Source organism: Mchenga conophoros, linkage group LG8, assembly GCF_057382185.1.
Source record: "Mchenga conophoros isolate Kocher_MC1m ecotype Shallow Benthic linkage group LG8, M_conophoros_male_GT1.1, whole genome shotgun sequence".
NCBI classification, from domain to species: domain Eukaryota; kingdom Metazoa; phylum Chordata; class Actinopteri; order Cichliformes; family Cichlidae; genus Mchenga; species Mchenga conophoros.
The window spans coordinates 5,495,313-5,521,321 of record NC_140533.1 but is presented as its reverse complement, the minus strand read 5'-3'; the positions used below and the strand labels follow the sequence as shown (position 1 = coordinate 5,521,321).

At 40.6% G+C, this 26,009-nt stretch overlaps 1 long non-coding RNA gene across 1 annotated transcript; it reads left to right on the top strand.

Moving 5' to 3' along the window:
* Positions 1-3,779: 3,779 nt before the first annotated feature.
* LOC146567973 (uncharacterized) lies at positions 3,780-4,324 on the top strand. The gene is made up of 2 exons (XR_014893503.1): positions 3,780-4,045; positions 4,127-4,324. It is a non-coding gene; the product is annotated as an uncharacterized LOC146567973 (long non-coding RNA).
* The last annotated feature ends 21,685 nt before the right edge of the window (positions 4,325-26,009 follow it).

Sequence of the window (26,009 nt, the reverse complement as noted above, 5' to 3'; positions counted from 1 at the left end):
GCCAAACTCCACCATTCCCTCCTCGCTCCAGTACTACTCATTTTTTCATAACGCTGGGTTTAACCAAGGGCTACTGGCAGACTCCATTGTTTGCAGAATCCAAGGAAAAAATGGCCTTTCCCAGTCTGTGGGGGTTGTACACCTTTGTCATACTTCATTTTGGCTTGTTTGGAGCCCTAGCGCCTCATGGACCGGGTGCTGCCCCCGCACGCTGCATATGCTGCATATGCTGCATTGTGGGCGATCGTGGCTCAAGAGTTGGGAGTTCGCCTTGTAATCTGGAAGGTTGCCGGTTCGAGCCCCGGCTTAGACAGTCTCGGTCTTGGACAGTCTTGGGCAAGACACTTCACCCGTTGCCTACTGGTGGTGGTCAGAGGGCCCGGTGGCGCCAGTGTCCGGCAGGTAAGGGGGGTGGACGGGTGATTTTGGTGATTGTCATCATGCTAACCACAGCTTCCAAGTTTCTATTAGCTGTTGGGGCCTGGCGCAGCAGTGTGGGACCAGAGCCGAACGTGAGCTGGTCTGGAACAGAGCTGCAGTAAAAACTGGAGCTGAACCACAGCTACAGATCCTAAAACTGTAAATAAAGCGCATCAAGAGGTGTGTGTGTGATTGTGCCAGGCTTTGTGTAACAATGTGTTACAAACACATTCTATTTATAATGGCAGTGTTGAAAAAGGGTAAGCCTCACAAATAAAAGGGGTTTAAAAAACAGAAACATCAAAAGTTAAGCAGCTGCACACATACAGAAGAATCTTAGTTTCCCCTTCCACAGGTAAAGGAACTGTTTCAAGCTTTGGCACTGGCACCAAGTAGAAAAGGGGAAAAAAACAGAAGAAGGTGTGGATGCCTTGATACCCACACTAAAAGATATTGCATGCAGAGAGCAATCGCTCATGTTTCAAAGAATGACAAAGTGCGCAAAAGTAGGTTGAAGTATGCAGTAGATCAAAAACCTGTCAACCAGGAGGCTCCTGGGAAAAGTTGGAAATTAGGTTCAGCAGTTTCCAGGCAGAGATTGAGATGTTTTGGACATATGCAGACAAGGGATAATGGATATATTAGGATATGGGCTAAAGGATACTGAATATGGAAGTGCCAAGGAGGAGGAAAAGATATAGAACACAAAAAGATTCATTGATGTAGTGAAGGAGGACATGCAGAGAGTTGGTGTGACAGAAGAGGATGCTCTTGACAGGGTGAGATGGAGGCAGATGATCCGGAGTGGAGATCCCTAAAGACAGCAGCCAAAAGAAGAGCAAAAAGAATATTTCCTAGCATTAGTTATTGTTAGCACTGATGATTTTTCTGGGTGTATCCTTTCATCCTATGACAGCTTAAATAAGTGCCAACCTGCCAAAGACTCTAGCTGGATGGAGTTTGTGTACAAGATTATTGTCCTACAAGACCAACTCAGTTTGGAACAGAAATACTAGATTTAGTTTTTTATTTTAAGTACAGGTGCCTCTCATAGTCTAATTAATTAAAATCATTATCATTATTCATTCAAATATTTTGTGATAACTAAAGGAGTACCTGAAATTTTTTTTATTTTCTTGAGTTGGAGAAAAATATTGAAGTTCTCCAACCACTAATTAAGTAGTGTATACTCTGTGGTAAGAATACGGTTGCTAGAATGGGAAGACAGCAATTATTCTCCTCAAGGACCACAGTATTATGCAAGAGCTTTTAATGGTGTGTGAATCTACACAACTTTCAGTGACTATATAAAGTAAATAGCTTTTAGTACAAATCACTTGGGAGTTTTTTAGTGGTAAGGCAAATGGTCCAACAATTAACACCTAACTCGAGCCAGTTACTGTATTGCAACCTTTCTAACATAAACAAAACTAGTCTGAAAGCAACACTGATACCAGAAACTAAAGGACTTTTGGACCAATTTCTCCCCAATTCATGCCTCCCAACATTTAACATAAAAATTATGCTTCAGGAGATCGCTACATGAGGTGTCTATGCTGTGAGAGGTTTTCAAACCACATGTTTACCTATCAAACTAACTCACTTGTGGTTTTATAATAATGTCAACAAATAGTTGATATTTAGTTGAAATAAAATGATTATTTGGCAGATTGGCTACCACCGTTGGCAAACCATGGGTAAACCACCATTTTTGGAGCCTGGATTTACATTATGGATGAATAACGGTAATTTATGAGTTGCTTCTTTCAAACTTGGTTAGAAAGCTGCATTCATAAACTATATGACTACTGTATTGCCACTGCACCAACACACATATTAACTACTTATACATAGGCATTAAAACTGAAGCACAACCTTTCTGACACAGTCTGTGCAAGCCACAACATTAATGAAAGTGTTTATTTAAAATGCTCCAGAAGGCCCTAACAGCACACACACACAGTGAAACGGTCCAGTTTCATGACTTGAAGTAGTGGACGAGGCCTATCAGACACCAGCTCTCTTCAGCTACAAGTATATGAATATACATCTATGTATAGAGGCCCAAATACTTTTTGCACCAGTCTATAAATATATTTTGAAATTTTACTGCTGTTTTTGCCACTTCAGTGGCACTTCATTTCTCAGCTCAGAAAAAATATTCTGGCCCAAACTTCCTTTTCTGAAACATGAATACTAACTAATACTTGGTCTAAGAGTGAATCACAAAAGGAACACAGGAAGCTGGTGGTGGTCAGAGGGCCCGGTGGCGCCAGTGTCCGGCAGCCTCGCCTCTGTCAGTGCGCCCCAGGGTGGCTGTGGCTACAATGTAGCTGCCATCGCCAGTGTGTGAATGTGTGTGTGAATGGGTGGATGACTGGATGTGTAAAGCGCTTTGGGGTCCTTAGGGACGAGTAAAGCGCTATATAAATACAGGCCATTTACCATTTACCATTTGTGCTACCTCGATGCTCTCTCTTTGTCTTTCTAAGGTTTCTTCCTGTTAAAAATAAGTTTTTCCTCCCCACTGTTACCAACCTCTTGTCCAGAGGAAATTTTCTGATTGTGGGTGTTCTCTTTTTAACACTTTATTTTGAAATAATCTGTCTATCTATTATATCAGCGGTCCCCAACCTTTTTTGCGTTTATGCCCGACAATATTTTCATGGACCGGCCTTTAAGGTGTCGCAAATAAATACAACAAAATAAAAGTAGTACCGGTACTGAAAAAAAGATTTATTCATAACACACGTGAAAAGACCAAGGAAAACCGAGTTAACGATAAAAACGATAACAAAATAACGCTGAAAACCGATAAAAACCCTGAAAACCATACATTTCACACCTGAGCCTCAACTCTCGCGGCCCGGTACCAAACGACTCTCCGAGGCCCGGGGATTGGGGACTGCTGTATTATATTATATTATATTATATTATATTATATTATATTATATTATATTATATTATATTATATTATATTATGCTGTGATATACTGTTCCCAGTTGATTAGTGTTACCAGTCCATTTGTTGCGATGGGCTCTGCTGATGGCCTGAGCTGGAAAGCCTTGTGGTTTCACGGTCCCTCTGTCCTCCCTGTGCTTGCTCACCATTTTTCTATCTCTCTCCCTTTGCCTTATTGCTCTCTCTCCTTTCTTTTGTCTTTTTTGTGTCTGTGTGTGTCATGGTCCGGGTGAGCACGGGGTTTTTCCACTCCGCTGGGTTCTACCTTCAGGCAGAGACTCCAATCAGCTTCCACACCTGGTTCCAATCAAGTCACCTGCATATAAGACCAGCATTCACAACAGACCTCTGCCAGATTTTTTGCTAACCCATGTCAGTGCTAGGCTGCGAACCCCTTGTGAGAACCCTCAACTACTGCTTTTCCCTCACCGTGTTTTTCTTTGTCATAGGACCCACCTGGCAGTCACGTTTCCCGAACTACTCTCATCTCCGCCTGGACGCTGGTTCTGTCATCTGGTTTCTTCCTCTCCACCATCGGACTACACCTGCCTGCCTCCCTGCCAAGTCCCTCACTCCACGCATATTCTGGATCCTCTCTGGACACTCCTCACCCGGAACCCCCTGGACACCCCTTCCTCGCATGACACTTTAAACCTGCAACGCGTAAGCCCTAACCTCCATAGCCTAATCCTGCAGCTGTGATTCACTGGACTGCCACTGACTACTTGTCTCTTCTCATTATAGTGACTGCGTACCTCCATCCAAGCCGCTGCCCCTTTTTTCCATCCGTGAAATCCAGCACCTAGCCATAGCACTCAGTTTCATGTTCACAGTTTGGCCTCACAGTTCACAGTTCATAGCATTTCATAATTCATAGCATTCATAGTCTCCTGTTGTGTAATTTCACTAGACACTTGTAAATAAAGCACTGTGTTCACGCCCGTTTGCCTCCCTCTGTGTCTGCATTTGAGTCCACACCCACAGCCGGGCCCTCTCGGCCGTAACAGTGTGTGTTAACCTCACCCAGTGCCAGTGTATGACTTTGATTAGTTGTACACTGGCACTGATTCCTTTCATTGAGTCCTTTTTCACAGAACATATTTGGACCTGTAGAAAATGCAGTAGTAGTAATGGCAGAAATCAATTAAGCTGAATTAAGCATTAGTTGTTTTCAGTCAGATAATAACTACTCAGAATTAAAAAATCAAATATCTACTACAAACAGACTCATGGAAACCAGAATTGGAGAAGAACAAAGCTAAGCTGAGGCTGTGTTTCTCAATGTCAAATCTTCAACAAAACCATGTGATTTCCAAAAACTAGGCTGTATTTTTGCCAGAAGGCCAGTTACACAGTGTATAGTAATGAGCTGGAATAGAATCAGTTCTCCACTTTCAATAAACTTCAATGTTCCCGAACTGCATTACTGCCTGACTGCTAATTTGTCATCTCAACTGAAGAATATGTAGACCAGAGCAGGTGGCTATCACTTTGCAGCCCTCTGGTGAAGGTAGTGCTCACCCAACTGTATTAATGACACATACCTGCCTGAAATTACTTATATTATAATCATTCATACTGAATGCATTCAGCTATAAAAATCCAGATATCTTCACTGAGCTGATCAGTCAAAACACCTTCACTTCATTTGTTATTGCTACTCCTATGAAAGAGAGGTGATGCTGATGCTACATACAAGAAATAACTTAAGCAGGACCTCTCTGATAAAGTGAAGTAGGTTAAAAGAAAACAACAGATCAAAAAGAAACACTATTATACTGCAAACTAAAGAAATGGCTGAGAAATAAAATCAATGGCGTCTATCTGTCTAGAAAGGGTTACAAAGTAATTTATGGCTTTGGGACTCTAGTGAGCAAACTGAGAGTCATTATTACAAACTTGAAATAGCGGTGAATCTCTCCAGGAGTAGCCAACCTACTAACATTAATTCAAGAACATATTAACAACTCATTTAGTAGGTCAACAAAGAACCCAGAACAACACCTAAAGAAATGCAGGTGTTTTTCTCTGCATCAGACACAGTGGCGAAGATGGTTAATAAGAGGAAACTGATCTGTTATAATGACAAATCACTTGTATAATGCTAGCCATGGTTTATCCACATTTCACAAGTGCAAACCACCAGAACAAGCTTCTGGCCTCTAAGCTTGACCAGTTCAATGTAAAACAGACACAAACACACCCATAAAATGGAGACAGCTTTCACTCTTGAAAAGACCCCAAATAACCACTAGTAACCAAAAAACATACAAAGGTTGTCTCACATTTGCCAAGACAAAGGTTGATTTTGATTTTGAAAGGTTGATTCCCATTGCTACCAGTGTAACTCATAAAAAAAAGAACAAATAAAAAGAACATCAAACACACAGTTAAACATGGCGGTGGTAGTGTTGTGGTAGTGTTGCGGTCAAAAAAATTCTGAAGGAGAATGTCCAGTCATTAATCTGTGCCCTGAAACTCAAGCACACCTAGTTATGCAGCACAACAATGATCCAAAAAACCAGCAAGTGCACCTCTGAATGGTTACAGAAAAAAGAACATTTTTGGCATGACCTGTAAATTCTCCAGTTTCAAACATTCTACAAAGAAGAGTGAGTCAAAATTCCTTCACAGGAATGTGACAGACTCATTGCCAGTTACAAAAACACTGAATTGCAATTTTTCCACCATGGTTGACACAACCAGTTATTAGTTTTTAAGGGCAATTACTTTTGCACACAGAGCTATGAAGGTTTACATATTTCTTCCCTTAAAAAAATAAAATCATCTTTTAAATACTACATTTTACATTTACTTAGGTTATCATTTTCTAATATTAAATTATATACTAATTAATGCTCTGAAACATGTTGCTCTGACAATTCAACTCAATTTTATTTACATAGTGACAAATCACAACAACAGTTGCCTCCATGCACCGTATATTGTAAGGTAAAAATCCTACAATAGTACAAAGATGCCTAACAAATATGCAAAAAATCTGAAATCAGAAAGGGGGCAAATATCTTTTCACAGCACTAAACCCTGACAGCTCCTCTCCAAGCTCTCCACCATGTGCTTTGCAAGACAGACACACTGAATTCTCTAAGGAGGAAGGAGAACAAAAGCAGATATGCATTTCCTTGGACCTGAATTTTAGACAGGAGCCAAACTGGCCCACGTGTCATGGAAACTCAGATTGGACTCAAACGTGGGACTCAGGGCAAAAAAAAAAAAAAAACCTTAACGGGTTTATTTATTTACAGACAAGGGAAACAACAGTTCAAGCACACGGTCTCTGTTAATGAAGTTCCAGGTTCCTGTCAGACAGTCAGTTCCACATATCCTTTTCTCCACAGAGTCTCTCTCATCTTTAAAAACTCCTTTGTCCCACACGCCATCAGACTGTTTAACTCCTCTCTGGAGGGGAGAGGGAGGGGAAACAGGAGGACAAAGGAGGGAACAACTAAGCTGTAGTGCCTCTTCACCTCACTGTGCAATACCTTTTGTGCAATACTTTTGTAAATAGTCAACGGTGCAATAGACTCAATACTTGAAATGTGCAATTCACTTGTATTTTTATTTTTATTCCTATTTATTCTATTTATCCCCTTCGTATATTTTATTTATATTGTCTCTGTATTTATATATATGTGTGTGTGTATAACTCTGTAACTTCTGTCGGTGCTGTGCTTTTTTGGAAATCGAATTTCCCAGAGGAACCCACCCGAGGGATTAATAAAGTTCTATCTTATCTTATCTTATCTTAAGTCCCAGCTCTCCCACCTCCAGAGCAATCTGCACAGAAGGACAAACAATATAAGCGACTTCTACCATGAAAAATAGATGAGAAACAGCGAGCAGACTACTTATTTCAATGACCCAGCAAAGACTGAAGACAAACCACCATCTTAAGTAGACAAGACCATTAGGAAGAGGTGAGCTGAGCTAAAACACAAGGTGAGGTTAACATACACAGATGGAGCGAGAGGAAAGGAGAGAGAGCAATAAGGCAAAGGGAGAGAGATAGAAAAATGGTGAGCAAGCACAGGGAGGACAGAGGGACCGTGAAACCACGAGGCTTTCCAGCTCAGACCATCAGCAGAGCCCCATCACAACAAATGGACTGGTAACACTAATCAACTGGGAACAGTTTATCACAGCAAAGCACATTGCTTCAAATACAGGTCTTTAACACAGCTGAATGTAAATGTAATGATTTGTTTGCTCGTGTAACGTACACAAACATCTATCCTATAAAAATATAATAGTATTTGCTGCTTTGCATGTCAACTACTGTACTATTCATGCACTGAATTTTATTGTGCATGAATTTTGATCTTTAAAACACACCATTGGATATCTGCTATCATGAGTTTATATGTGGTAAAGAAATGATTTTCAACTCTGTCACAACATATTCAAGCAGAAACATCTATCCCACTATTGCTGTTAACATGTGAAGCATTACAATTCCTTACCATGATGATCTTTATTGTCATTATACACGGGAGAGAGAAGTTCAGTTTGGCTTCTCCTTGGATAAAAATAACAATAAATAAATAGAATGAATACATGAACACAATGAATAAAGGTAAATAGGTAAATAATAAGAGATTAAAAATTAACTCTAACTTAATAAGCCCAAAAGATAAACAGCATCACTTTAAATGATTTGGCCATTGAACCTCAGTTTTAGCTGCTGGAAACCATCTCACAGAGGTTTAAACTGAGGTTCAGTTGAAGTGACTGTAATGTGTACAGTACATAAAAGATATACCAGATAAATCGGAAGGTTGCTGGTTCGAGCCCCGGCTCGGACAGTCTCGGTCGTTGTGTCCTTGGGCGAGACACTTCACCCGTTGCCTACTGGTGGTGGTCAGAGGGCCCGGTGGCGCCAGTGTCCGGCAGCCTCGCCTCTGTCAGTGCGCCCCAGGGTGGCTGTGGCTACAATGTAGCTTGCCATCACCAGTGTGTGAATGTGTGCGTGAATGGGTGGATGACTGGATATGTAAAGCGCTTTGGGGTCCTTAGGGACTAGTAAAGCGCTATATAAAGACAGGCCATTTACCATTTACCATAAATCTGTCATTGCAGGCAATACAGCATTCTATAAATCCAAGCTTTAAAACTTTCACGTTCACACTGCAGGTCTTAATGCTCAATTCCAATTTTTTGATCAAATCCGATTTCTTTGTCTGCTTGTTCACTACAAATAAAATGTGACAGCAAACACGCTCTAGTGTGAACGCTCAAAGCGTCCCGCATGCGCAAAAGAAGACGTCACACACAACGCGCTCTGTTCAGACCCAGCGCAAACAGTATTGTTTGACTGATGGCCCTTAATATAAAGACTTGTTTCGGACTTTACGTTTCCCAATTTTGCTTTAAGTTATAAAGTTATTTACATTTGGCCCAATAATTATCCTTATTGCTGTTTTAGAGAGGAGCGGTGCTTCAAAGGATAGTTGCAGATTTCTGTCAGAATCTGCAGATTATACAGTTCAAATAAAATGTTCACGTTTCTCCAACGTTGTCTTCCCAACAGTTTCACTGACATCTACACTGGATGGCCAGGAAGCGTTCGCGATGTCTTCTCGGGTGCTTCTCCGGCGCTGATAATTGGCGTCTGTCTTGTGTCAGTGACTTAGTGCGATGACCGTTCAAACAGCAGTTGCTTTCTAAAACATCAGATATGTATCGGATTCAGTACCACATACGAAAGTGACCCAGGTCGGATTTGAAAATATCGGATTTGTGCCGTTCACACTGTCATACCATGATCGGACATGTGTCGCATAGGCTCAAAAAAGTAGGATTTGATGTGCTTTCATCTGCAGTGTGAACGTAGCCAAAGACACAATGAAATCAGTTCTTCCTTGACAATCTGTTTGTGTAGTTGTTCATCGGAGTGTGAATGTGTATGAATATTAGATAAAACGTGCTTTCTCCTAACTTACTGGCACAACCTTTGGGGTTCCACCGTTTTCCAGCTGAAAACCAGTCTGAGGCTTTAAATTGATGCCAATCTCATTTACACTGCCTCTTACCTAGTTGCAAACTGCTCCAGTAAGAGCTAGAAGCCACCACCTGAAAAAACCAACAACCACATCATCCACCAAAAGTAGTGACGAGGTCCTGGGACAGCCAAGCTGGATGCCTTCCGTTACTATGCTACAAAATGCCTTCTTTAAATCCACAAAGCACAAGTAGACTAGTTAGACAAACCTCCAAGCACCCTTAGATATCCTCAAGAACATACAGAGCAGGTCCAGGATTCCAGAGGATAAAACTGCAGTTTTCCTCCATAATCTGAGGCTCCAGTACCCTTCCATAGATCTTCCCGAGGAGGCTGAGTAATGTGACAGGACCATGTAGGACTTTAAAAACCAAAAAAGAAACCTTCAAATCAATTCTAAAACTAACATGTCACGCAGTAACTAGTATAATATAATTACTCCTTTTGATACATATAAAAAGCCTGGCAGCAGCATTTTGAGTTAACTGCCATCTGTGTATGTTACGAGTAAAGTGCATTGGACTGTGACAGGAATGGACACTTTTTAAAAATATCTTTCTAAACTGAATAAAAAAGGATTGTATGACAGCTGTGACTGCTTGTTACCAGATACGTAGCCAGTAAGAAAACTCTCATTCTCCAGGGAAAACCCCAACATACAACATGCATGCAAAGATATAAGATGCTAACACAGTCTTAGTGTAACACAGCAGAGTTTTCCTCAGATTTAGAACCTATTTGTGGGTGCAAAGACAAGTTTAATAAATTTGGGGCAAAGTAACTTTTTTGGCTGTCTGAAACTGCAGAGAAATACAAAGTCAAAAAAAGTGTAAAAAATACAGGAAATCTGAAACCCTTATGTTGACCACTGGACACCAGGTTTAAAGCAATGAACAGTAGAAACTGCATTAGCATGCACTGACACTCATGCCGGGGAATGACCGGAACATTTTATAAATGAAAACAAAGCAAGCACACATCACATATATCAGATTTTTCATAATGTGATTAATGTGAGTTGTGATGGTTTGCAGTTGAATTTATGTCATTTAATTAGAAAAAAACAAAAGCCCCCATCTATTTCTGGAAGGAGGAATTTGACATTTGCCTTGAGTGATAGAAAACAAACGGCTTTGAAAGATTTATTGTTATCTTTAAAGCGTGCACACCCTGGTGGAAAAAGAAAGAACAACACGCAGAGGTATGCTCTAATTCAAACCAGGATATGGTCTGTGGCAGTGTATGTTGTCTGGCTAACATCTGTTACTTTGATTTCTTCAGAGACCATGCACCTTTTGCCCTCTCTTAAGCTTCCAATCCATCAGTTTGCCTCCGACTCCTATTTTCTTTTCAGACTTCTCCTCTGCCTGTCTGCCCATCTGTATTGTGTCTGTCCTTGAACCTGAAATGAGACGGACTTAGCCATCCCGAGCATCCTAATCTCAGGTAATGGAAGAAAATTGGTCTCATCCTCTTTCCCCTCCTCCATCCTGAGCCTGCTGGTCTCCAGGGAGGGCTGGCCACCATTTTAATGAATGCTGAGTTAAAAATAAATAGCAACATTAAATCCTGTAATCCATACCCAGTGCAGTCTGCTATCTGGTCCGGTTTTAACATCATAAAGTCCTGAGGTATGCCTGTTTCTAACAAGATGGCAGAACTCATTCACTTATTTAAAGTAAATGAATTCCAAAGGACATGATTTTTCTTTACAGAATAATTAAATTGTGCCTCATCCCCCAATTAGCTTGATCTATGTGCTTATTCACCAAAGATGAAGGGAACTCAAGGAAGACTGACTCAATTAAGAGAATAATTACATCACAGTGGCCTTAAATTGAACAAGACATACCTAACTCAAGACTTTATTTTCCATTAGTAAATGTCAGAAAGCAGCATTAAAATCCAAAGGTGGAAATTTGTATTTAAGGACAAAGAAAAACACAGTGCTATATATAGAAACACCAGAAAACAGCCGGGGCTGCACTAACTGAAATGAGTACAACGATCTAGCGAGGACCAACACTCCACTGAGGCCTTAAATACTGCCAGGAGTAATCAGCCGGGATGAGCAGCAGGTGAGTATGGCGAGGAATACAGAACAGAACCTCGGGCGCCGCCCTGATGGAGAAGGTGAGCACAACCACCAGAGCAGCGTACGACGGACCATGACAGTTACCCAAAAAACATGTCAAACAGACTTTTTGGACTGGATATTTTAAATTTCTTTGTCACTGTCAAATGTGCTTGGTCAAAGGGGGTCATATTATTGTTGGGATTTTCCTCTGTATGTATTATTATAGGGTCTACCTTACAATACAACTGTTGTTGTGATTTCGTGCTGTATAAATAAAATTGTCTGACTAACCCCTCCAAAAAACAACCCCTCCTGTTTTTATGACCTACATGCGGTGGCCCTGAGAGGCCAAACAGACTGCAAGTTAAGAAAACACCAGTAATAAGAAAAACACTTCAAAACCACACAAAACACAACGGGAATAGGAAAAAACTGATTTCCAAAAGCACAAGGGAAGTGTTTCTGGGGAGACAATAACCCGACGTACCAATTGCAGGAACCAAAATATGCTAAGAATTGCGCTGGGAGACACTTAAAAGAAGTGGAGGATCTATCGGTTTTGTGAGGAAAGAAAAGATGAGAGGTAAGTTTGTTAGCCTAACTATTGGCCTAAAAATCCGTCATCAGTATTATATGAATCATGATAAAACACACCGACCATGTTTTGGATTCCTGCAGCTGGTCCGTCGGGTTAGTGTCTCCCCAGAAACACTTCCCCTGTGCTTTTGGAAATCAGTGTTTTCCTATTTCTGTTTTGATTTTTTCCTGTTTCCGTTGTCGTTTTTCCTATTGCTGGTGTTTTCTCAAGTTGCAGTCCGATTGGCCTCTCAGGGCTACCGTACCTACCTACATGCTACTAATTGACCTTGTTTGATTAAATCTATATAATATATTCTGTGGACTTGATAACGTCTAATAATTCTAAAAAAATCTGATTCGTATCAGTTCCTGTCAAGTAAGGCTGAACATCTGAGAGTTTCCAAACACACACACATCTACACACTCACATCACCGGTGCCTGCCTAGACTGTTATTTGGTGCCATAGACAGGCATAACTGCTCTGTAATTGGCTGAGCTAGCTCATTAACAGCTCTGTTCCAGTCCCTCTGGGTATTAAACGTGGCCCCCGAGTGCCCAGACTGCCACCCCCGGCTTTTGAAAACCAGAGCTATGAATTTGCAGCAATTAGAACCCATCACTTTGTAAACAAAGTGCCATGCTTAGTGTGTTTAAAATGTTTGTGTGGAACAAAGGACGAATAGGTGATATACAGGTATAATGTGTGTTGAATTCCAATATAGTTCGATATAGCTCCATAAATGGAACCATAACTATTCACACTGACCCATTCAGAATTCAATGAGCGGAACAGCCGCAGAAAATGGACCTCCAAATTACTGAGAATCAATTTTCTCTGCATGTGTTATTGGTAGAAGTGTGGCACACTATATAATTGAATGGCTGTGTTTTAGGTGTTGGGAGTATGATGACAAAGCTCAGCAATCAGGTGAGATTTAGCAGCAGAGTGTGAATATTTGTTGATCACTGCAGGGAGTTTCGCTGAGGGCTTACTGTTGCTGTCAGAGATTTGTGTGGGATTAACGGAAAATGTGAAGTCGCTCATTTGAATCTCAGCTTATTTATTTGGTATTATGTTACGTTTCTCTCAGTGCCGGCTTCACCGAGGGTTTGAAAGGAAATCTCAGGACGTTTATCCAAATCACTGGTGGGCGCTTTATCAGGTCCCAAAGTGAGTGCTAATCCATGGGGATAAAGACAACGTTTTACTGAGATAAGTTGTTTGTTGTTGTGGAACAATTGTAAGGTCAAAAATTCTTTGTACATGTTGTTTTAAAGGATCATGTCACCTACATCACAAAAAACTGAAAATATTTAATAGAAAAGTGTTTTTTGTTCATTTTTCTTTCATTTCATTAGAAGTTAATGCAGCTTATAATGTCACAGCTTGGTTTCCTTATAAAAGTTTTTATATTATTTTATTCAGTAATGTTCATTAGTGTTTTTAATCATTATAAACTATGCTTTGCCCTAAGTTAACATGTAACTTAAAATGTTTAAATTAAACTAAACAGCACTAAAAAGCATGTTAATAGCATCAAAATACAAAAAATAGTTATACAGTCTGAATTATACTGAACATGTTTTATGTCTGTGTATGGGGGAAATGCTCATTCTGCAAGGTTTCATGTCTTGTATTACCAGGTGTTTCTGATTCTACTGTATCTAAATGTATTATGCTGATTATATTTCCTGTCCATCCAGCTCACAACAATGAGACAAGTGGGCTCTTATTGCCTAGTACTACAGTACTACAGCTTCCTTGAGATTGCCTGTCTAGTGTGATGAATATTGCAGCATTCATGAAAGTAGTATACTGGGGTTATTAAAAACAACTTAAAGGCAAATGGAGTGTCTGCAAATTTGAGGAGGATGAGGGTTGGAGAGAAAGTGATTCTGTGCAAACCCGAAGGCCTGATATCTTTAATCACCTAGCCTCACACATCACAGCACTCAGCACAGAAAATGACTGAAAATAATGTAGAGAACATGAGCCATCAGCTGACTGTACATTTTGACACTACTGGCTGAACTAACAATAGTAAATGACCTATAAAATTACCCCCTTTTATGTTTCTAAAAGTATGTCGATCTAGTCATAGTTGGCCAGCTGGATCAGCTCATTGTTATTATGTGTTATAAGGTGTTTATTAAATAAATCTTTAATCAATAACCTGAACCTGTAAAAGCTTTTTTGGCCATTTGACAGCTGTGAAAGCACTGAATAAGGCATTAATGCCTTCTTAAATAGCTACGGCAAAGCCACAAACTTTACACAGCAATCACTTGTAGAATTGTAGAATCAGTGTGGGTGTTGCTGTGGTGTGTTCAATGTTTTGTGGTTAGGAGATCTTCAGTTTGGGTGACAGTTGGTTGGAGACCACAACTGTTATTGAACTTTAGCTTTCAGTGAGTGTTTCAGGGCATCAAGTGAGTTTAATTTCGACATTCAGTCTCTTATTTCTGGATTTGGTTTCTGCATGCTTGACTTCAGTAACAAACAGTATATTAAATGATTTGGAGAGCATAGGCATATGATCACATATATTTGAACCTTTATACTTTATATCTCAGGTGTAAAGTGCCAGTCTGAACATGCATATCTGATGAAGAATGACTGATTGGAAGTAAGATTCCTGCAAAGATGATGGTTTCCCAATTGCATTTCCACCCTGCATGAGAAATATGTCTTTATTGATATGCCTGCACAGCCTGGATCAACAGACAAAGAGCACTTCTCTAGTCTTTGGATGATGATGGAAACATTATCACAGATGTTGCGCAGTGTGCAAAGCAATTAGAAATAAAAACGTAACCTTCTTTCAGCAAATATTACTTCCTGGCATCACACAAGCAGTCCTCTGTGACACTGTGAGGGATGAAGCCTTTCTCCTCTCATGGACCTATCTGCCAGTTATCAGGGGCGTAGGTGGTGAAGAGCTCATTTGGGATCCTTCCATTTCACTGTAAGTCAGGCTAACTTTATTTATAAAGCACTTTAAAAACAGAACATAGAAACAAAAGAAAAAACAGAAAAACAGAAAAAATGTAAAAAAAACAAACAATAAAAAATAAAATAGAATTAAAATTACAACAAATAATGTCAACATCTCAAACTAGAAAGGGTGTGCAAGTGCAGCAGCTCAGAGGACCAGGGTGCAGCTATTTAAGGACTAAGAATTTTAAAATGAGCTCTAAAATGGACACACAGCCAGTGCAGTGAGGATAAAGCAGGAGTGATATGGTCTCTCTTCCATGTTCCAGTTAAAACCCCTGTTGCACCATTCTGCACTACCTGCAGATGAGACATTGAGGAGTTACACTAATCCAGAGCTGCAATAAAAGCATGGATTACTGTTTTAAAGTGATCTTTCAATTGATTTTTTTTCACCTGCCGTCTCTGGTGAAAATCCAGTGAAGTTGGATTTCACAGCTGCACTGATCCAAACTAAAATCACTGTCCATTCTGAATCCCAGGTTTGTGATAGTAGGCTTTACATACTGTGTACTGTGTAGGTCCATGTTTACAGGAGAAGACCCACCAGTGGCACCATGGCCAAAAAGAATCAACTCTTATTTTCATTTAAAATACAGGCAGTTTCAAGCCATCCATGCTTTTACTCAGACTGCAGCTTCAGCATGTAGACAGTGATAAGGACCACATGTGTCCTGCACATTTTCTTAATTTTCACTTCCAACCCAGCAACTCAACATCTGGCACCAGTGGTGGTTCCCAGAGCCAAAGGGCATTTGTGAACCTGCTGCTGTGTCATCTGACAAAGGAGATCTTTTCCTTTTTAAGGGAAGCATACAAGGACAAGATTCAATGTATATAAAAGACGGAGAGAGCCACTGTGGCATCACCCAGTGCCATCCTTGTCCATAGTCTTATTACGTCCCGTATTGATTACTGCAATTCCATCTTATTTGGTCTCTAATAAATCTAAATTAAAGGCTCCATGTATCAAAATCAGAGATTTTTCTGAAGTTGCACATTGAGGGCATTCTTAGAAACCCCAAACAGCAATCTTCATTTGAAAAATTAAGATTGTTATTAATAAATACAGCTCCTCTTCCTCTTCTCTTGCTACAAGGTTCTGTTTTGGGGCCTTTATTTTGTTTTTTTAAAAATATTTTTTCCCTCACAAGCGCATTTTGAGCACTTAAGGACATTTCTTATCACTGCTATGCAGATGACATTCATTGGACATCTCTTTTCAGTCGCACAATGTTTCTAAGCTAAACTCTTGCATAGGTGCTTACACTCTGTTAAAAGCTGGATAGCAAATAATTTTCTCCAAGTTAAAAATGAGACAGAAAATAGAAGTCCTTGTTTGTGCAACAAATAGATTTGGTAATGGAAATCATAGGTCCCCTTTCCACTTTTGGTGTTTTCATCACAGAAAACACAGTAGAAAAATGAACTGGGGTTTTGCTGATATTTCTCCATATAGATCGACACATTAAATTGAGTCATTGTAACAAAATGTTTGTCATTTATAAGGTCATTAGAAAAAAACCCCCACATGATAAAGGAGGACATTCATGTCTATCTTGTATCATAGTAGCTGCTAGCTAACATTTTGAGTTTGACGTATTAGCACAGTCATTTTTTCCTCACTCTATCCGTCCTTCCAATTTCTTCCACTCTTCCAATTCAGGGTCACAGGGAACTGGAGCCCATCCCAGCTGCTGGACAATTTGTCTGACAAAAGGACAGAGAACCATTTACACCTACTGTCAATTTCGAATCACTAATTAAGCCATGCATATTTTTGGACTGTGGGAGAAAGCTGGAGTAACTGGGAAAAGCCCATGCAAGCACAGGGGGAACATGCAAACTCCACTTCCTTTGTTGCTGCAGTGATATGTTGATTGCTTGCTTAAACAGCACAACCAGTGTTTCTCAAACTCTGTTCATTATGAAAAGCTTTAATAGCAAAGAAATGAATTAAAAAATGCTGCAACACAACTCAGAATTTATCAAAAGTTTTATGTTTCTTTCTCTGACTCTCCAGCTTGCTTTCTTCTCTTTCCCACTGGCATGAGTGACACTTCTCCTCCCATGCCATCCTTAGTGGGCACCTGACAGGCTCAATGAAAAGCACCCGGCAGGACAGTATTGAAGAATGAAGTGAATAATTTATCTGAGCATCTGGGCTCATGTCCCTCATTCATCTCAGCCCCCCTTCCCAGTATCCTCTTCATCTCACCCCTATCACTCTTTCAGCCTCCAAACACGCATCCATCAAGAAAATATTTCTTCTTCTCTTTGGACCTTAGTGTAACTGGGCTCTAGTTTTGTTTTGTTTTTTGTTTTTTTCTTCAAAATGACATCTCACCACCCACTCTCTGCTTTTAGCTCACCATCCAATTAGAATTTGTGGGAAAAGATGATAAAACCAAATTTAAAAAGATTATGATTGTGTTAGTAAGTAGCAGAAATGGCCACTTAATGCCATAAACTTACATTTCACTGTTGCCTGTTTATTTGATCTCATGTGTTATTAAATCAGGGTTATATATTCTACTACAACATTTATGAAAGAAAAAAATATGATGAATTGATATATGCTTTTTGCTTTAAGCTACATGTGAGAGACAGGATTCTTGTTGTTAAGAATACTAACTTTTACAGAATGATAGCAACAGAGTTTTAACACCTGAATTGATTTTATGACTCTGTCAGCAGAACAAGAAGAGGAGGAAAAACGACACCAGCTTCATAGAGCCTATTTACCAAGTGTTGTAAATACTGTAAGAGGGGAATGTTGTGACCTGTTTTTTGATTCTTGTGTATTGTGCTTCAGTGTTATTGATATTTGCTTGCTTGTGTTTTTACAATTGTAAAATCTTACTGTGGATGTAAGAGACAAATTATGTGGATATTTTGCATCTTTCTAACAATCATCTTTATTGTGTAATGTTTTATTAGATTATACTTGATGGCTTGGGCTCCAGGAAGATTAGCAACTAATTCAATTCAATTCAATTCAGTTTTATTTATATAGCGCCAAATCACAACAAAAGTCGCCTCAAGGCGCTTCATAGATACAGAGAAAAACCCAACAATCATATGACCCCTTATGAGCAAGCACTTTGGCGACAGTGGGAAAGAAAAACTCCCTTTTAACAGGAAGAAACCTCCGGCAGAACCAGGCTCAGGGAGGGGCGGGGCCATCTGCTGCGACCGGTTGGGGTGAGAGAAGGAAGACAGGATAAAGACATGCAGTGGAAGAGAGACAGAGGTTAATAACAGATATGATTCGATGCAGAGAGGTCTATTAACACATAGTGAGTGAGAAAGGTGACTGGAAAGGAAAAACTCAATGCATCATGGGAATCCCCCGGCAGCCTACGTCTATTGCAGCATAACTAAGGGAGGATTCAGGGTCACCTGGTCCAGCCCTAACTATATGCTTTAGCAAAAAGGAAAGTTTTAAGCCTAATCTTGAAAGTAGAGATAGTGTCTGTCTCCCGAATCCAAACTGGAAGCTGGTTCCACAGAAGAGGGGCCTGAAAACTGAAGGCTCTGCCTCCCATTCTACTTTTAAATACTCTAGGAACAACAAGTAGGCCTGCAGAGCGAGAGCAAAGTGCTCTAACAGGGTGATCTGGTACTACAAGGTCATTAAGATAAGATGGGGCCTGATTATTTAAGACCTTGTATGTGAGGAGCAGGATTTTTAATTTAGTTCTGGATTTAACAGGAAGCCAATGAAGGGAGGCCAAAACAGGAGAAATATGCTCTCTCTTTCTAGTCCCTGTCAGGACTCTTGCTGCAGCATTTTGGATCAGCTGAAGACTTTTCAGCGAGTTTTTAGGACATCCTGATAATAATGAATTACAGTAGTCCAGCCTGGAAGTAATAAATGCATGAACTAGTTTTTCAGCGTCACTCTGAGACAGGATATTTCTAATTTTAGAGATGTTGCGCAAATGGAGGAAAGCAGTCTTACATATTTGTTTAATATGTGCGTTGAAGGACATGTCCTGGTCAAAAATGACTCCAAGGTTTCTCACAGTGTTACTGGAGGCCAAGGTAATGCCATCCAGAGTAAGAATCTGGTTAGATACCATATTTCTAAGATTTTCAGGGCCGAGTACAATAACCTCAGTTTTATCTGAATTAAGAAGCAGAAAGTTAGCGGCCATCCAGGTCTTTATGTCTTTAAGACATTCCTGCAGTTTAACTAATTGGTGTGTGTTATCTGGCTTCATGGACAGATAGAGCTGGGTGTCATCTGCATAGCAGTGAAAATGTATGCTATGTCTTCTAATGACCACTATTGTGGAAGCTAATAGGGTTCCTTACAAACAAACAAACAAACAAATGGTAATTGTTTGGGGGTGGCACGGTGTTACCACTGTTGCCTCACAGCAAGAAGGTCCTGCTTTCGTTTCCACCACCTTGGCCGGGGCTTCTCTGTGTGGAGTTTGCATGTTCGTGGGTTTTCTCTGGGTACTCTGGCTTCCTCCCACAGTCCAAAGACATGCAGTTAGTGGGTTTAGACTAATTGGAAACTCTAAATTGCCCGTGTGAATGCGGGAGTGAATGTGAGCATGAATGGTTAATTATTTTGGTTTTACGGTTCTATTTTTGGCTCAGTTTTATTGTTTTCTGACCATCACTGCTGGTTTTGATTTGCCTTTCCCCTTCATATAATTTATTGTTCTAAACACAGCCTTTGCAGTCAGATGTAAATCAAAAAACATATTGAAACCCAAGGATGCGGTCACTGGGTTACCTTCTTCATAACTTCACTGAGATAACAAATGAATAAACAAAGAAGGAAACCAAGACACTCTGACCCTTCACCGTTTTTCATATGCACTGGCCTTCATTTGTATTGCACTGAAGTGGGGAATAGGTTAACACCTGGTGTGCAAATCCAAGACATAATATGTGGAAATCAATTCAATGAATGTCTGATAACCAAGAGCAAAAATAAAAGAGGCATGCACCACAAAAACATGACTTCAGTGTATCTGTAATAAATGATTTTAAAAAACTGGACTTTTTAGAGCTGAGTTTAGCTCTGTACCAAGAACAGAAGTTATTAATATTCTGTATTCAAAAGAAAATCTCATTCTCCTGAGTGCAAAACAGGAGCAAATAAAACAACAGAAACTGAAGAGTGAGGCAGTGGTGAGGAATGGAGAGATTTTCTGAAGGAAGATGACTGGGGAATGTTTTCAACGCCTGGCAAGTTATGGAGGGTTGTTTTTAATCCCTTTGCCTGGTTTCATTAGAGCGAGCCGTCATTTGTCATTGATCACTGGTTGTCATGGAGGATATGTGGCAGCCTTGAGCCCATCAGCTCTATCCCATTCTGGAGCATGCTGGGATCTTAATGGAATGATTCAGTCGGAGAGGGGGAGAGAGAGACAGACACACAAACAGAGGAAGGTCACAGATATGTTTAACCCCTCCGGCTGACAGCGAGATAGTAAAATGAGGGCGCGGTATCGCAGCATGGCCTTAATAGCTCGCTCTGTTGTGGAGCTTGCGGTTCGGACAAAGCGGAGTATATTTCCTTCATGGGCCAAGAAATGCAAATGTCCCAATTCTAGCAGCTGACAACAATTGTTGAAAGGGAACCTCTTTCTCAGTAAAAGAAATATTTTATCAGAAATGTTGCTCTGTCCTTTAGCTTTGCCAGAACTGATATATACCCAGTATTTACTCTTGTAAATATGTATGAACTCGTCTGAACCTGTTAGCGTGCCTGCTTCAGATGCATTATTACTCCTGGAAGAGCTTCATTTAGCTAAGGGAGCTCCCTGGGTACTGGTCATGGGAGAAAAAAAATTAAGATGAACTTTTGCGAGATTTCGCAAAAGTTCATCTTAATTTTTTTTCTCTCTCATGTCCCTTGTGGGGCTCCGTAGATTTTTGGTATTTTTGATGCCCAAAAAATGTTGTGCATTTTGAGGTTCAGTCTCATTAGATGCCACTTCTCTGTTAAATGTTTGTACACAAGATACAAAGTCATATAAACTGTTCTGTCATTCTCCATGTTCAACTACTCACCCTGCCTGTGATAACTATCCATCTGGACCAGTTAGTTAGAGCTACTGCCTTCTTTACTATGTCAGTCTTGGAAATTGCATTTTTAATCTCTGTGACATTTTCACTGCTATAAAAAAAGTTATTATATAATATATTACTGGCTTGGACATGTGCTTCTTTGCTGCCTTGAGGCAGCATTGTTAATTGATACTATATTTTGAGTTATTGACACTATATTGAATTGACAGTAGTTGACAGTGATGACAGTCATGCTATAAATATATGTTCTTAAATCCAATACGCTGTTAAAACTTTGCATTATACAAAATGACATTAAATAGCTCTGGTCCTCCCATTTCCTTGGTGACATGCTTGAAACACTTAATCATGAACCTTCAGGCCTAAATTCTAATTGATGCAGTAGCTTGGTCTTTGCTAATATGTTTAGCCAAGAAATCTAGCATGAATGAATGAAATAAAATACTAGTGGATCAAATACTGATAAAGGACTGTTGCTGAACATGCCAAAACACACTCTCTACAATAAATGAAATGTATACTACTCTGTATTTCATAGCTAGAGTTGTAGGCTACAGTTAGCAAAGGCTAATGATGTCACCCAAATGGTCATGGCAGATGGCCGCTCCTCCAGTTCTGCAGGAGGTTTCTTCTTAGTAAAAGGGAGTTTTTCCTTCCCACTGTCGTCAAAGTGCTTGCTCATAGGAGGTCATATGATTGTTGGGTTTTTCTCTGTATGAATTATAGTAGGGTCTACCTTACAATATAAGATGCCTTGAGCCGACTGTTGTTGTGATTTGGCGCTGTATAAATAAAATTGATGTCGAATTGTTAGCCTCCAAGCTGGGATATGGTGAAGTGTAATATTGTCGGTCATCGGTCATTCATGTGTTGATTAAATCTTCAAATTCATTCAGGTTGAAAGGTTGCATGAAGTCCATTTATGCAGAATTGTATTAAGTCTTGAAAGCATTAAAGATTCTAGCAATCATCGACCATCAGATCTCATAAGAGCAGCATTTATGGGCACATCGCACAGTCTCTCCTCCCACACAGCCCCATCTCCCTTAAGCAGAGTGAAAAAATAAAAAAGTTGGTTTTATTTGTTGCAACAAGCTGTGGTCCACACCTTGAGAGTCACTGGTGTAAAATGAAGTATGACTCAATTACATACACTCAACAAAAATATAAACGCAACACCTTTGTTACTGCTCCCATTCCCCATGGGATGGACGTAGAGACCTAAAATTCATTCCAGATACACAATATAACCATCCCTCCCAAACAGTGGTCACAAATCAGTCCAAATGTGTGGTAGTGGGCACATCTGCTATATTGAGATAATCCATCCCACCTCACAGGTGTGCCACATCAGGATGCTGATCTGACATCATGAGTAGTGCACAGGTGTACCTCAGACTGCCCACAACAAAAGGCCACCCTGGAATGTGCAGTTTTTTGCACTATTGGGGGTCTGGGGACCCAGAACCGGTCAGTATCTGGTGTGACCACCATTTGCCTCATGCAGTGCAACACATCGTCGCATGGAGTCTATCAGATTGTCAATTGTGGCCTGTGGAATGTTGGTCCACTCCACTTCAATGGCTGTGCGAGGTTGTTGGATATTCGTGGGAACTGGTACACGCTGTCGTATACGCAGGTCAAGCACATCCCGAACATGCTCAATGGGTGACATGTCCGGTGAGTATGCTGGCCATGCAAGAACTGGGACATTCTCAGCTGCCATCTGCCCTGAACAATGTGAACCATGATTCATCCGTGAAGCGCACACCTCTCCAACGTGCCAGACGCCATCGAATGTGAGCATTTGCCCACTCAAGTCTGTTACGGCGACGAGCTGGAGTCAGGTCAAGACCCCGATGAGGACGACGGGCATGCAGTTGAGCGTCCCTGAGACGGTTTCTGACAGTTTGTGCAGAAATTGTTTGGTTGTGCAAACCAATTGTTCCAGCAGCTGTCTGGGTGGCTGGTCTCAGACGATCTTGGAGGTGAACCTGCTGGATGTGGAGGTCCTGGGCTGGTGTGGTTACACGAGGTCTGCGGTTGTGAGGCCGGTTGGATGTGCTGCCATATTCTCTGAAACGCCCGTGGAGACGGCTTATGGTTGAGAAATGAACATTCAATGCACGGGCGACAGATCTGGTTGACATTCCTGCTGTCAGCATGCCAATTGCACGCTCCCTCATCGCTTGTGGCATCTGTGGCATTTTGCTGTGAGACAAAACTGCACATTCCAGGGTGGCCTTTTGTTGTGGGCAGTCTGAGGTACACCTGTGCACTACTCATGATGTCAGATCAGCATCCTGATGTGGCACACCTGTGAGGTGGGATGGATTATCTCAATATAGCAGATGTGCCCACTACCACACATTTGGACTGATTTGTGACCACTGTTTGGGAGGGATGGTTATATTGTGTATCTGGAATGAATTTTAGGTCTCTACGTCCATCCCATGGGGAATGGGAGCAGTAACAAAGGTGTTGCGTTTATATTTTTGTTGAGTGTATGTCATGCTTTTTAATTGAACATTTTCAAAAAGAAGCTGCCACATCCCCCGCAACTCATACACAACCAGAGTGCCTCACTGCCTTTACAAATCAACTTGGGGCATTTGCATCAGAACAGTGGCAGGAAACTTGCACATAATTTATATTTTCTTTGCCTTCCTATCTCAAAATTTAGCAAAAATAACAATAAAAATAAAATTCTCTCTCCCAGCTGTCTCCACATCTTACTTATGATTGTCATTTGGACAGGACTCCCAAGCAGTGTATGCTCATGATCTTCCCAGGAACACTCAGGCTGTCACTTTATATGAACCCCATAATGGCAGGGCTACTATTTATATGCCTGACAGCTAGCTTGAGAGTCTGATAGGGGATAATGGTGCAGCTCTGCTGTTCAGCAGCAACAGAATCAATAATCGCGCTTTTCTGACAGGTGCAAAGGAGGCCTAAAATGAGAGAAGGAGAAGGCAAGAATGAAAATCAAAACAAACATAATAGGATGTAGAAAAATGCGGGCCAACAGAGTTACAAAGTTGGCTCTTACCTTTGTCATACATCATTAGTTAATATCAGGCGGGCAGATGGGATAATTATTAGTGTTTCGTCAACCAAAGGGGCTGAGAAAGAGGGTGCATTTCAAAGTATAATCTCACCTGTCAAGGTTAGAGACCCTTTGGGAGGGAGGGTAATGGAGCATATTTAGCATGGGCCTCAGGCATAGCTTTAAAGCTATATACGTTTACTGTAAGACTGTATTACTCAGCATCAGTCTGCTTGTTGTAGGACTTTATTTGGCAGACTTACTCAATTCCTCAAACTATATTTATTGCTTAAAATTAAAATTGTCTTTGCTGTAATGTGTGCATGTTTTTTATACAAAAATATAATGAATATTTGATATCCTCAGAGTGATACCTCTAATACTCCTCAGTTTTAAATTCAAGTCTTCTGCTTGTAATAATAATACTGTCACAAGCCCAAGGAATGTTACCACAGCAATAAAGAAGCAAACACAGGCCACATTCAGGAACAATAAACTGACAGAGCCCACGGTTTTCCTTCTAGATTTCATCTCTTATTACACGGACAATATTTAGGGTTTAGAGGCTATGCGCTTGATGGAAATAATCTGACCTGTGGAATTGTGCATGCCTATGAAAATGCACATTTTCTTTCCCCATACTAATGCAATCCTGTCCTTTTTTTGCCAGATTTGTTTCCCTGCAACTTTGTCCTGTTCATAATAATGGGTTTCTGCATATAAGGAGACCCATGATCAGAGAATTGGGCTGCCACAGAGCACTGCAAAGATAGAATATGTTCTCAAGGTTTTGTGTCACTAAGAGAGAATAACTTTTTTTTAGTGGAACACTTTGATCTCACCTTAAACTTCACTAGGTATCGACTACTTTTATAGTTGACACTTTTTTCAACAGTTTGTGTAACAAAGTTGTTTTTGTTGAAACAAGCTGTTGTAGTAATTCACTCTGTGCTTTACAAAACCGTTTGCCTCATGCTCTTGATGTTTATCAAATAACCATGTATTTTCCAATGTAGATGCTCATCTTTCTTACTAGTGAAAGATGAGCTGTGGTGGGCGTTTACTAGTGAAGTGAAGACTGGTGTCTCAGAGATTTTAAATTACGCAAACATATAGTTTAGGGAACGTTAATCTCTCCGCTGAGGTTAAAATAAAGTTTGACAGGTTGGACGAATGCTGACTTTTTTATTGCATGAGATTGTAGTGATCGTCCCACAAGTGGGGCTAAGAGGTTTAAATCCATTAATTCCTCTCTCAAAGCCGATATTATTGCTTCTCTTTCACACTAAAACCTCCGTTGCACTTGCATGCTGTATGTCTTTTGGATCGGAGGATTGAAAGACTCTGAACAAATGTAACATATGCTGTTAGTACAGTATGGTGGTTGAACTGTTGCAGTCTAACCTTAAAGGAGAAGCAAAACATAAACAGAGAATGACTCCAGGCAGTGAATGAGATGATGCTGGGAGCTATGGTGCAGGGAAATTCAATCCCTCACAGTGAGACAAATTGTTCCATTAGCGACTTGCTGTCCTTTCAATTTCTCAGCCTGTTGATTAATAGCTAAAGAGCACTGTCTGTCACAATGGGAGTCCAACTTGGCATGTCTTCCTGGCTACTCCTCAGCCAAGGCCCCCTATAATGAGCCTGTGCTCTCGGCGCCCAGCAGCAGATTGCTTTGATGCTGCTATTTACCCAGCTTCTCTTGGCTCACCATACAAAAATGCACAAATCTACCCACTCGCCCCCAGCCCTCCACCCCCCGCCTGAAAATTGCAACAGGGTGTTCTTGGTAATGAAAAAAAACGAGACAGCACCATCGCTACAAATGAAAATCAGCATGGTATTGT